The sequence below is a fragment of the Micropterus salmoides genome, unplaced genomic scaffold, assembly GCF_014851395.1.
Source record: "Micropterus salmoides isolate LMB-PRFRI ecotype aquatic unplaced genomic scaffold, ASM1485139v1 Ms_hic_scaffold_14, whole genome shotgun sequence".
Taxonomy (NCBI): domain Eukaryota; kingdom Metazoa; phylum Chordata; class Actinopteri; order Centrarchiformes; family Centrarchidae; genus Micropterus; species Micropterus salmoides.
Window position 1 is genome coordinate 4,428,710 of NW_024040485.1, and position 12,382 is coordinate 4,441,091.

General features: G+C 40.5%; 1 protein-coding gene across 1 annotated transcript in view; it reads left to right on the forward strand.

Moving 5' to 3' along the window:
• Positions 1 to 12,382, forward strand: part of LOC119901698 (receptor-type tyrosine-protein phosphatase N2-like) — a 232,331-nt gene that overhangs the window by 18,845 nt on the left and 201,104 nt on the right. The window lies entirely within an intron of this gene.

The following is a 12,382-nucleotide window of genomic DNA, read 5'->3' on the forward strand; positions in this document are numbered from 1 at the left end:
GAGTGAGCAGGAATTAGCAGAAACATGAATGCGCAGAAAATCTGAATTGCAGCATTGCTTCTATATTCATACTAGCCTCTTTAGAATTGACTGCTGAGTTTTGTAATTACACACTCACAACCACATGTAAATATGAACCCACTCTCGCTCTTCCCTTGCGGCCTCTCTGGCAACAAGAGTAAGGATACCCCTGCTGAGAATCAACCCAGAATCAAGAAAGCTCAAAACATGAGAGTCGTTCACTGGAAAAAAATCTGCATATATTTTTGAGTCTTGGAAACACTTTTATGTTTGACTCCACTGGGTCAGGTGGATGATAACCGCGTTAACTCTCCAGAGTTCATGCTGTTCTAAGCTAAGCTTTTGTTTTCTGTATCTGCCGATCACCAACATTCATCGGTTTACTGGGAAGCTCTCGGCTGTGAAGGGCAGGCTTCACTTATCAACATCTCCGCAGGATTTAAAGCAAAGACATAGAGCCAACAGAGATAACCGGATACTATAATCTGTTGTATAATCTCATTAAGCATGTGAATGGTCTGTTAGGAGGTACAGGTGGCCGTGCTGTCGGGTACACAGCTGACTGTCCGTGTTTCTGACCTGCTTTCTGATGTGTGTTTCAGGCAGTGTGTGTCTGTCGGTGCGGTGTCCTTTTGTGCCCCATAATCTAATTCTGACAGAACAGGTGGGGATGAAAAAACTAAATACGTATCTAGTTAAATGACAAAATCATTATGTCCTTGATGAATTTTATTTTTAGCCGAGTTCAGGCGGGCCCTCCGTCTGTGTTGTGACTGCCTCAGGTGACCTTGTTTTGCTTTGATGGGGCTTTCATTTGGATAGCTGGTCTTATATATGTGTGTGTATAAATATATGTATATATTTTTTGGAATCAGGATATTTTAAAAGTGGCTGTTTCGGGAACAAAAAATAATTCTAATTTCAGTAAAATATTTGGTACAGTTTACCAGAAATATATTCCTGGTCATGTGGAGCATTTAGATCATCATATAGGACAGAGGGGGCAGGACCACATGAAGAGGTCACCAGTAAAATCAAAGATGATCTAAGATGATTAACAGAAATGATGCCAAAACTTAATTCTAAATAACTATTGTCAGACAGCATCTAAACAGCGGGAGAGGAATTTCACCTATTTTGCAGATTTCAGTGGATCACACAGTTTTGTGGAGTGTGTCTTTTTGACCTGACTGACTTCGGGCAGTAAATACAATTTTATTGCTTTGCCTCTGTTCTTTCACAGGTCATTAAAACCCCTCAGTTTGATGGTTGTTCAGTAGCTGTGGTGCTGTGTTTCCTCAGCTGATGTTCCAGCTGTGATGAAGGACTCTGTCCAGCCTTTGAGTGAATATTTCCGGTCACTGGTGACCTTATGTGTTTCTGCAACAGGGCGTGCTCCGACTCTGTTGTTCTGTCTTTAACTTCCTGTCTACACCAGAAGTGGGAATGAGTCACGTTGTGTGGATTGGTATCTGCTGCTTGTGATTGCCACGTGCTTACATTTATACCAAATATAGGATAAGTTTTATAAAAAAAAACAGAACAGCACAAAGGTCTGCCAGAGCTGGAAGAAAAAAGGCATGATTTAATTTTGTTGCAGTTTGACCAATATCCACCGCTATTTATGTGGAAGCACTAATTGGATTAGTCTTGCCACACAGCTCTGGGATCTGGTAATCATGTTACTGATATAACTATCACAGTGACTGGTCAGAATGTACATACACACATTCATTCACATCCATCAATCTTATTTAAGTCTTGCTGGGCAGCTGTGGGTTAGAGGTAGAGCTGGTAGTCCACTAATCCGAAGGTTGGTGGTTCGATCCCCCCCCTCCTCCAGGCTGCATGTTGAAATGTCCTTGGGCAAGATACTGAACTCCAAATTGCTCCTGGTGACTGTGCGTGGAGGTTTTAGGTTCTCTTTCTGATGAGCAGTACAGTTCATTTACCATTTACTAAGACAAAAATCTCATAAAATCTAACTGCTAATGACTGTCCATTACAACATTGGCAATGTTGTGTTTTGGTTACTTGTCAGCTCAGCTACACTTTTCAGTTTCCGAGAGCCCAAAAAGCTCCACTCGGCTGAGTCAGGTGAGGTGAGGCTGCGCTGACAGATGGATCTCACAATGGAACAGCTACGGTGGCTGCACCTTCAGCCATTGTTGTTGCTCACCGTGTGCCTGACCTGCTTCAATAGCTGCTGTCAAACTGGCCCTCGCAGACAATGCCGGCCTGTTGTGCTGGTGATTGGCAGCTCAGGCTTTATCAGGCCACACAGCAGCTCTGATTGCCTGAGTGGACTATAATCTCTTGGCAGAAAAATACAATAGGGAAGGTTGGTATTGTTCAGCTTAAGACATTCTGTGTCTTTCTACCTAAATCCAACAACAAGGGGAGTGTATGACAACTAAAAAAATCTCAATACCCTGAGGAAACAAGGTGTTTTTTGCCTTGACATTGAAAGCCCTTATACTCGACAGCTGGCTCCAGCCCCACCGCAATCCTGTACACGGGATAAGCAGTTGGCGATGATTGATGAGTGAGTGACATAACTTATTGGCACATTTTTAGTGAGTTAAACAGTCTTTCACAAAGTAATTTAACAATGCACATCAGATCAGTCTATACAAATGACTTCTTTCACCCAACACAGTTTTTGGCAAGAGAGAAAAATAAATAAAACCACCGTAATAATCAGCAGCAGTAGTCTCCCTTCTAATATTTTGAATTTTCATTTACCTTTGCCAACTGCATGGATGAAATTATAACTACACATGCATGCAGTAGACACAGCGTGTGAGCAAAAAGGGAATTGATGGGTGACAGTTTCAACCTCACGTCATGTCATTGTCTTGTCATGCTTGTGCAGTTTCTAGAACTAGAAAACATATTTGGGCATTCACTGTGTGTGTGTGTGTGTGGGGGGTCTATTGCGGTCTATTGTCAGCCTGTGAGAAAACAGAGCTCACTCTCCTTCTTTTGGTCGTGTTGAAATATTTATCATATTTATCATCAGGTGTTACTAAGCCATATATATCAACATGTTGTATATCCCAATACTGTACAGGGTGCCTCCATTCTTCCAGTCTCATTTCCACCATGGTGCCATTTCATAACCACCCCACCCCGCTTCCACCCTTTAGCACCCCCAAAAAAAGGGCTTTTGGCTAACCTCCTTAAATAAATGTAATAACATAATGATTCTTGTCCTTAGAAAAACTTACCTTCGGCAAAGAAATGAAAAAGTTTTAGGATTGATGAAATAGTCCAGCCCCAACCCACTCCTGTGAATTTAAAGCGTATCACCCCAACATGTCTTGGTACAAAAGGAGAAAAGGCAGGCCAGCAGCGTGGAAAGACGCTGCTTGATCACTGACTTGACATTTTCATTGTTACTGTCTCAGCAGACGAAGCGGTGCTGGATTTAGAGCTGGCGCATTGAACGCCTACAACCGGCGGGTTTATTATACTGCAAAAAATGCTCCTCATCATAAAATGTGGTGAGTTTTCAAATGCTATGCTTTATAAAAAGAGGTTGAGTCATTAACTACAGTTTCACCTGTTGTATTGATAATATTGTAATATCAGATCACTTCATTAGTATGGTACAGATGAGTCTACTTGATTAAATCAGATGTAAGAATTTAATAAATAACTGTCTGTTCAGATCGACATTTTTTGCAGTGTAGGAAACTGCTGACATTTTTAGCCCCACCATGCAGCTGAGCCTGGCCATAGAGATAAGGATGGCTGTCTGTCAATTATACTTAAAGGCAGTGGCTCCCACTGAAAATTTTCCTAGGGGTGGACAGATGGGGACACTGGAAATCCTGGGGTGGCACACTAAAACCAAAAGCTGTATCTGAATTTCAGGAATTGTATTATGCAGTGAATAGACAAGTTGAAAACTACATAAAAATATGAGTTAAGGAATCACAGACTTTGGTTTCTTATTTTACAGTTGATGTTACTAATTGTCTAATGTACATAGACTAAAACCAGTTCAGTTAACATTTTGAGTTCCATAAAATGCTGTTTTAATAGAGCAACTAGTTGTTCTTCGTATAGGCTAGTTGGGTTAGGGTTAATGGGACCAAGCCTACTCAAAATTACAAAATTTACAGACATCATGGAGCATAAATTCTTTTTTGTTTCATATTAGACTATTTAATAACAATTTAATTAAAATGTACAATATGTGTCTGTATAGAGCTGCTTAAGTATTTGGTTTACTGATGTACAGTTCAAAGCCCCCCCCCCCCCCCCCCCCCCCCACACACACACACGGCGCCACTGCTCTATGGTTCTGATCTTTTTTCATTTTTTAACCAGCCTATTAACAAACTATTATGATATTTTATCATCGAGTAATCTAATAATTTTGTCAATAAAAAAATAATTATTTCCCACAGCCCAACTATATCCTCAAATGTCTTGTTTTGTAAGACCAACAGTCCAAAACCCAAACATCCTTTCCTTTTACTATTGTGTGGAAAGTGCTGACAGTCACTTATGAGTCTGATATACCTCATTGTTTTCTTTCAAACTTAAATTTTATTTTTTTTTGTACAGACTTTTCATTTGAGGACATGGGTTTCGTTTCTGTCCAAAGAGCAGTGGGAAATAAAGTTTAAGACATTATTTGTTTAACCCAGATTTAACTTTGGGTGTGGCGCTGCTGTGCTGCGATAACATATATTAATCATGTGTCATGTGACGTATGTATTGTTTGCGTGTTTCTAAATGTAACATTGTGTTTGCTTTATGACAATTTAATTAAATGCAATTTAGGTAATGCCCATATTACATCATGTATGTATTAAAACAGTGATAAAACATGTAACCTTTTAGTTAATGGGTGTGTTTTATTTCTGTCACAGCTGTTCAAAAATATAGATACATTCTTTCAGAACAATTTACAATCATAATGCAAATCTTTATGTTATAAGTCCTTTCTCCAAATGTATTTATACATAACTGCTCTTAAAGTAGATTTCAATAATACATTCTAAAAAGTCATAAAAGCAGTTATAATAAATTCCTATTCAACTACAAACCATGACAAACAGATAATAGATAGAGAATAATTAATAAATTAACAGCAGGTGAAACTCTTCAGAGTTTAACACCCAATGACTTGATCTGCGCTGGGACGTGATGGATCATATTTACACTGTGAGTTTGCTCTGCAGAGCTGCATCAGGGAAGCACATCTGAGCTCCGCTAATATTTTCAGATGGAGGACGACCAGCGATGTGGAAAAAGCCCAGTCAATCTTGCTTCCTGCTTTTGTTTCCATCAACAGTCTTTTGAGGGGTCTGGTGAATGTGTTCTAATCACACTGTCTTACTGCCCGCTGCTCAGTTCAGTTTGATCAGACGAAAAAATTTCAGAAAGCAGCTGCAGTTCTCTGATCATATGATATTTTGCAAATACATGACATTAGATGCTTCATTTACAAAGGAGTAATTCCCTTTTTAACATTTAAAAATCACCACCATTAAATGTATAGATGTATAGATGTTGTAGCAGTGCAATATTTTTACATATTTGCAAAAACTAGATTGACTTAACAGTGATCTTGGAATGGCTTGAAAATCCTCCCAGGTGTTGATTGGGCCCCCTGGCTTTACCGTCAGAGCTGTAATGAAGAAGCTTGCTCAGCATGGAAACACTCATTTGCAGCAGAGAATATGGCCCCCAGTTATGCCTTCATTGGCATTAGTTAAGTCAGCAGGAGGAGAGCTGAACTGAATAGTGTGCTGGAGAGATGTGTTATTATTCCTGTGCTATATACAGTGTGTAAAACATTATGACCCTCCGATTTTTACATTAAATCTAAAAACACTAAGAGGACCCCTTAACAAAAAGGATTAGAGAAGATCTTTATTCAACATCTTGAGTAATATGGATTCTGCAAATGCTGAAATGGGTGAGGTGGTGTGCTTAAATTAAACCAAATGGACTATTTTTGTTAGACAATTGCACTGAATTTGGACATAAGGCAAAGTTTTCAAGGATTTACTACACTGTTGGATTGCCGGACTGCTTTGAAGGTGCAGACACAAGATACAAGACTGTCAAACCATGATTTTGAGTCTAATCTATTGTTACATGTATTTCACATATAACATGTTATAGTACTACCAGTACTACAGTCTTTGTTGTATACAGTGCTACTGTCAGGCCACGGGCCAAACCTTGAGTGGTTTCAAAGTTTTATTATCATATTGTCATGTGTGATGAGAGGTGACACTGTGGAAGTGATTAGTGTGAAAGTAAAGCAAATACTTGCTGTTTGTATTGACTATCCTTGCTAGAAATGAAAATTTAGTAAAAGGTGCTATTGGTCAAAAATGGCACTTTGATAACATCTAGTGGCTGCCATGGGATCTGCAAATCCCCTTATATTTTATGAAGCCAAATAATAACCTTCAATAATGTGGCCATGTAAGTTTTAATGTGCCACACCACCAAAAAACATCAACATCAACTTATGTAGTTCATGTTCACTTGTTCCTATATTGTAAACCTGTCCAAGAAGTGTGTTGCCAACACTCCACTAGTATTGCATAAGAAACCTCTCTTCACCTTTTAAATGCTGCACTATTCACACGAGTTTTGGAAATTTAAAGCCATATCACAGGGCCTGAAAGATTAAAACAATAACAGAGTGGGTTCAGCTCTGCCTGCTTGACACGTCAGCAGCCGACAATGACCGCAACATTCATACACCATACTCGAACCCTGCATCATAAAAATACAATGATTTCATGGAAATAAACTGTAAAATATCACTGATTGTACAATTAAGACCATCAATTACAAGCCCTACAGGATATTGAATCTTTAGGTCTAACTAAACAAATGTTAAGTGCGGCACATCTTTATCAGAAATGTAATTTTCATTTGTCACAATACTTTGCTGACAACATGTCCAGCAACAGTCTTTATTGTACGCCTCTCCTTAACGCAGCCATGCCGAGATGTGGGGGATTCACATGCCAATCCCTGACAAAACACACACTCGCGCACAAACACACAAGCAAGAGTGACAGAGGAGGGTGCTCTGTTTCAGCCTCCGTTCACTGCTTCCCCTTGATTAACTGTGAGGGACAAAAAGCACTCGATGGAAATTACCATGGCAACAGATTCAAGAGCAGGGCTGAACTGGCCCAATACCCATCTGCGCCCTGTTGCATGTTGTCACGTGAACACGTAGGGCAACAGGCGACATGTCACCACAACCCATGGCAAGGGCAGTCTGGGCTGAAAATGTGTTCACAAAGTCTGAATGTGATGCCTGGTCTGCGTGTTGTTGATTTAAATGTAACCTTGTCTGTTGGATGTGGTTAAACCTTTTGCCAGTTGTTGGAAGCTTTTAAAATCGTTGTTTTAAACTGTCAGGGACAATGGTTAAGCCCCCTAAGCTAAAGATGTTCTTGATTGGAACACTAAATGATATTTAGTTTTCGTGTAGGCTCAGGCTTTAAGCTGTCCTCAATGTTGAATTTCTGTAGCTTTTACTGGAAGGACGTTGCCCGTGAACAAGAAGTGATGCATTTTTTACAGTTTGCAGTGGAAAAAGCTTAAGAAAAAATAGTCAATAGCATTAGCTGATATTCATCATAGCTAAACAGATGATCAGTAACTGTGTGGAAAAATGCGTCGCTCACCTTGAGTATGCCTGTTTGAAGTTTGAAGCTTGCCCTTAATGCGTTAGCAGCTGCAGCTACTGTATTAATGTACTTAAATGATAAAGCTGGTAATATATTTGTCTTACCAGACCCAATTCAGCAATAATTAATTCTACAAACAAATGTCAAAAGCCTGCTAAATCTTCTTCCTCTGTGCCTTGGTAGCCAAACTATTAAAAACACACGAGTCAGCCACACCTTCATCAACATGAACACACACACTGTAGTTTATTCTGACTCAGTCCCACGTGCACCTTCCTGCTGCTCCAAATACTCACTAGAGCACCACATGTCGATATTGGTTGATTTGGTTTTAGAAAAGTACTTACATAAAAAAAAAGTATTTGTAATTTGTTTCTGATCCTAAGTGGGAACCAATGGGCTTGGAACTGAATGCCACAGAACAGGGTAGGGAAGTGAGACATTACTAAAAAACAGATAAACGCGTTGTTGGTTTTCATGGGATTTTTTTGACAATAAGGAGAGAATAATCCCAGCCTTGTCCTTCACTTGGGACAAAGTTATCTGTTTAAGAAACAAAACAACAACATTCAAAATGTCAAACTAACATAAAGCTACTCTGTGACTAATGCAGCACTCAACACAGCTGCCTCACAGAAGAAAAGCCATTATCAGGTCTCTTTTCTGGAAGGCTTTTACGTTGTGTGTTGAGTTTGCATTAAACAACAACACAACTGTCATCTGCTATTCTTGTTAGTCACTAAAATTGTTGTGTTTAGGGATTTCTCCCTTTGCCTTTCCCCATGGTGCTCTGATGATGACAGTTTTGCCAAAAGCAGCATATTTTGTATTTTGGCATATTTTGGGTAAATTGTGAGTAGATAAACTAGACGCAAAGTAAAGAGTTTAGAAGAAAGCAAAATAGAAAGCAAATCTTTTTTTTTAGGTTACTGTGTTAAACAGATAACATCTCAATGCTTCAAAAGTAAATAAATTCTCCAATGAAGTGTTAAATAGAAATCAATTGAAGTGTTAGTGTGAGTGCACAGCTTTCCCACAACACACACGACTCAGCTTCAGCTTCATATCATGTGCAAACTCTTTAGATCAAATTAAAAACCGGAGGGAAATGCAGTTTCTCGTACTCTTGCTCTCAAGAAACACATCACTTAAGAGTGAACGCTGAACACTTCAGTGGAGTTGGACGCCAGAGTGTATTTGTTTAATGACCTCATGCAGTCTCCACCATCGTATTTGCTGTATGCCTGTCTGATTAGACTAATTGGCGAGTGTGTGTAGGATTATCGATCAAGGAGATTCCTCTTACCAGTCTCCATTTGCTTTATAACGAAGCTACTCTGCAACCACATACTCAACACAGTTTTTCGGCCACGAGGCAGAGATACAATCTTGTAGATCAGACTGGAACCAAGACAGCTGTCGTCCTGTAAAAACATAATACATAACACGTAATGCATCTCTCGCCCATCATGCTCTGCCACTAGCACTCACTTCCAACAGACATACAGAACACATGTTGACATCTGAAGTTGCGCAGTGTCTTATAATTTTTTCATCACGATTGCCCATACTGTACAACATACTGTTTATTATGTTAGTCTATTCTGTATGCACTGCATCTATTGCATGTCTGTCCTGGGAGAGGGATCCCTCCTCTTCCTGAGGCTCACCTTTAAAGATTTTAGCTTATCTGAATCAAGGGTCTTAGGACAGAGGGTGTCGTGTGCTGGACTGATTGTAAAGGCACTTCAGGCAAATGAATGCGTGAATGTGAATGTAACTTGTAATATTGGGCTATATAGATAATATTAAGTTGACTTGGCTTGATGCAGCATAAAGCAAGCATCGTATGCATATAGCAGCAGCATGAGCATTGCTAGCATGATTTAAAACCACGAGTACCAGAGCCAGTTCCTATCTGCTATGAAGGAAACTCTTTACTTTGTAGCCAGTCATAGCAGCCCAGGTCCTGCCAAGCCGTGCCAGATGTCATTGATCTTGTGGAGTGCAGTCTGTGAGGGATGGACTTGTGCAGGTCCCCGGAGGCAACAGATCCATTAAGATGTCTTAATCAGGTTCATTAGGCAGGGCTGTGTTTTCTACTTTCAGTCAGCACATCCCAACAATGCAGCCCAGAAACACACAACACTGTGTCGCAAAGGAATTCAAATGATTCAGTTCTTATCATCCTTGTGTCGCCAACATGTTTAGCATACCCTCGATTTATCCAGGATGATAAAGTCCTGACACAACTTTGTATGCTGCAGTCAAAAATGTGCAAGTTATTTTTAGCTGCAAAAAGTACAGGAATTTCTTACAACCTTGTTACGTGAATATGGACAGTAGAAGGTGCTTTCACAAGAAAAATTGTGAATCTTCCATGAGGATCATGATGCGACAGCTGTAGAAGCCCCTGACAATGTTTAAATGAACGTATTCATCACTTTATGGCCGAATCCTGCCCAACGATGTCATTGAAATTAAACAGAAATGTTTTAATGAATAATGAAAGCTTTTGAACCTTAATTGTCTGGCTCCACCGCTGCTAGTGGCATCAAGCAGAAGTGCACAGGTGAAAAACAGAACAAAACATTACAAGCAAAAGCGCTTGTGGAAAAATCTTGTTTTCATTAAATGACTTCTATATTTGAGCAGTGAGAAATGAGAGCAACATCTTGTCAGCTTTGCCGGTCCATCTCCTCCATCTTAATACACCCTGTGCTTCTGAGAATGGCTCTGTGAATCCTCATTCTGCACTAATCTGGACCATAAATCACAAGAACACGTGTCTGGCTCTGAATTACGGCCCTTTATCCTGAACTGGGATAAACTGCAGAGCCATGGATATGTATGAGTATAATTATAAGAGATAATTCAAGATGTTCCTTCTGGGAAACACAGAAATTGTGTTACGAGTTCAGAGATGAAGGGGAAAATAAGGCCTGTGGTGCAGCACTTTACTCGGGATCTTGTTTTCCTTTTTTGCGCTTTGTTGCAGTCATAATATTATTGATACTATCATACAAGCATCAGTCAGTTATCATTTACATTTTAATTAGAGGCACAGGGTCACAGATTTGTATCAGGGCCATTACTGACTTTATTAAGTGGACCAGGCATCGGTCAGATGTGGCTGATCCGCAATTAAATACAGTTTATTCGTCACAATCTGTTCCTCAGTTCCTCCTTGTCAACCACTTTTTGATCCCCAACCCTCCACATTGCTCTCGGTCCCTGTCTCAAGCTCCTGTTCTTTTCTCCTCTTGCCGTACCACCAGATGTCCTCGTACTTTCCTACCTGTCCTTGTCACCTGACTGCCCCGCCCATTCGCATACCTGGGCTGACAAAACGTAGCAGAACGCCGGAAACGGCGGTGCCTTGAACACACTGTTGTGTCCGCTAGGGCGCTGAGTTTTACGGCCTTGTTAACACCGCTGTATTTACAAAGTTGTGGCAGCTGATTGGTTAACACCTCAGCCACCAAATGGGAGAAAACATACCTTGAAGCCGGTTGCGCAACGTTGCACACCGTTTCGAGGAAACATGTCGTAAACCGGAGCAAAACATTTTGAGATTGAACTCGCCACACGTCTTCCTCATCCGTCTCCCCACCTGCATCTCGTTCCCCCATCAGCCATAAACCGGCCTATTTCTTTTGTTCTTTGCTGGGCTCAGGTCAGTGGCTGTGCCAGTGAACCGCTGATTCCTTCTTGCCTGTTCCTTGTTAGATCTGTTTGCTTGTTCAGACTACCTCTTCTGGTTTTGACCCTTGCCTGCCTCACCATCCTGTAAGACTTTGTGCCTCATTGTGTGTTCAATAAAATGACTGTACTGCATCAGCTCTGCCTCAGGCGTCTGCATTTGGGTCCAACCCCGTTACCCTGCTGGCACCAGCGGTGACATTTATTCAGTGTAATAAAAGAATGCCAAATAAACATAAAATATTCTAATAGGAAATCAGATCAAGCGATAGCTGCTATCTTTAACGATGTGGTAATTTTGCGTCTCTGTGGTTGAAATGTCACTTTATACAGAGGTTTTGATTTTTAATTTGGGAAAGACAGAGCACTGGTAACATATCTGATGGGGATTTGGTATTGGCAGATCCTGAGTTGAGGTAATTGGTTCTTGTATAGGGAGAGATTCACTAGCAAGGACCACAATCAACAGGTATGATTAAATGATTTATTGAGTAACGAACAGAAGATGTATGAAGCTTGCAGTAGCTGAATAGACATTAGAAAGCGTTGTGGAAGCTACGATAGGGAAATCCGCCGTAGCACCCGGGTACGACGGACCCCCTATAAACCTATGGAGAGGAGGAAGGAGATCAGGAGGCAGGACAGAGAAAGGGGTGGGAGAGAGGGATGCAGGATATGAGGGCGAAGGGGAGGACTTAGGACGTGTGGGTATTTATGGAAATGCTGGCGATGACGTGCTTGATGTGTGGTCCCGCTCCTGAAACTCTGCTAATTAGAACCACAAAATGTTGGATTGGTGCATCTTTATTGGAAACCATGAAAACTGAGTGTGGTGTTACTGTCACTGTGATTCTGTGCACATTACAATACTTACCGTGGGTTACATTACTGCAGTAATCACTGTTAAAATCCAACTAATCTGTATGAAGCTGTAACTGTTCAATGAACAATCATCTGTCATATATATATACACA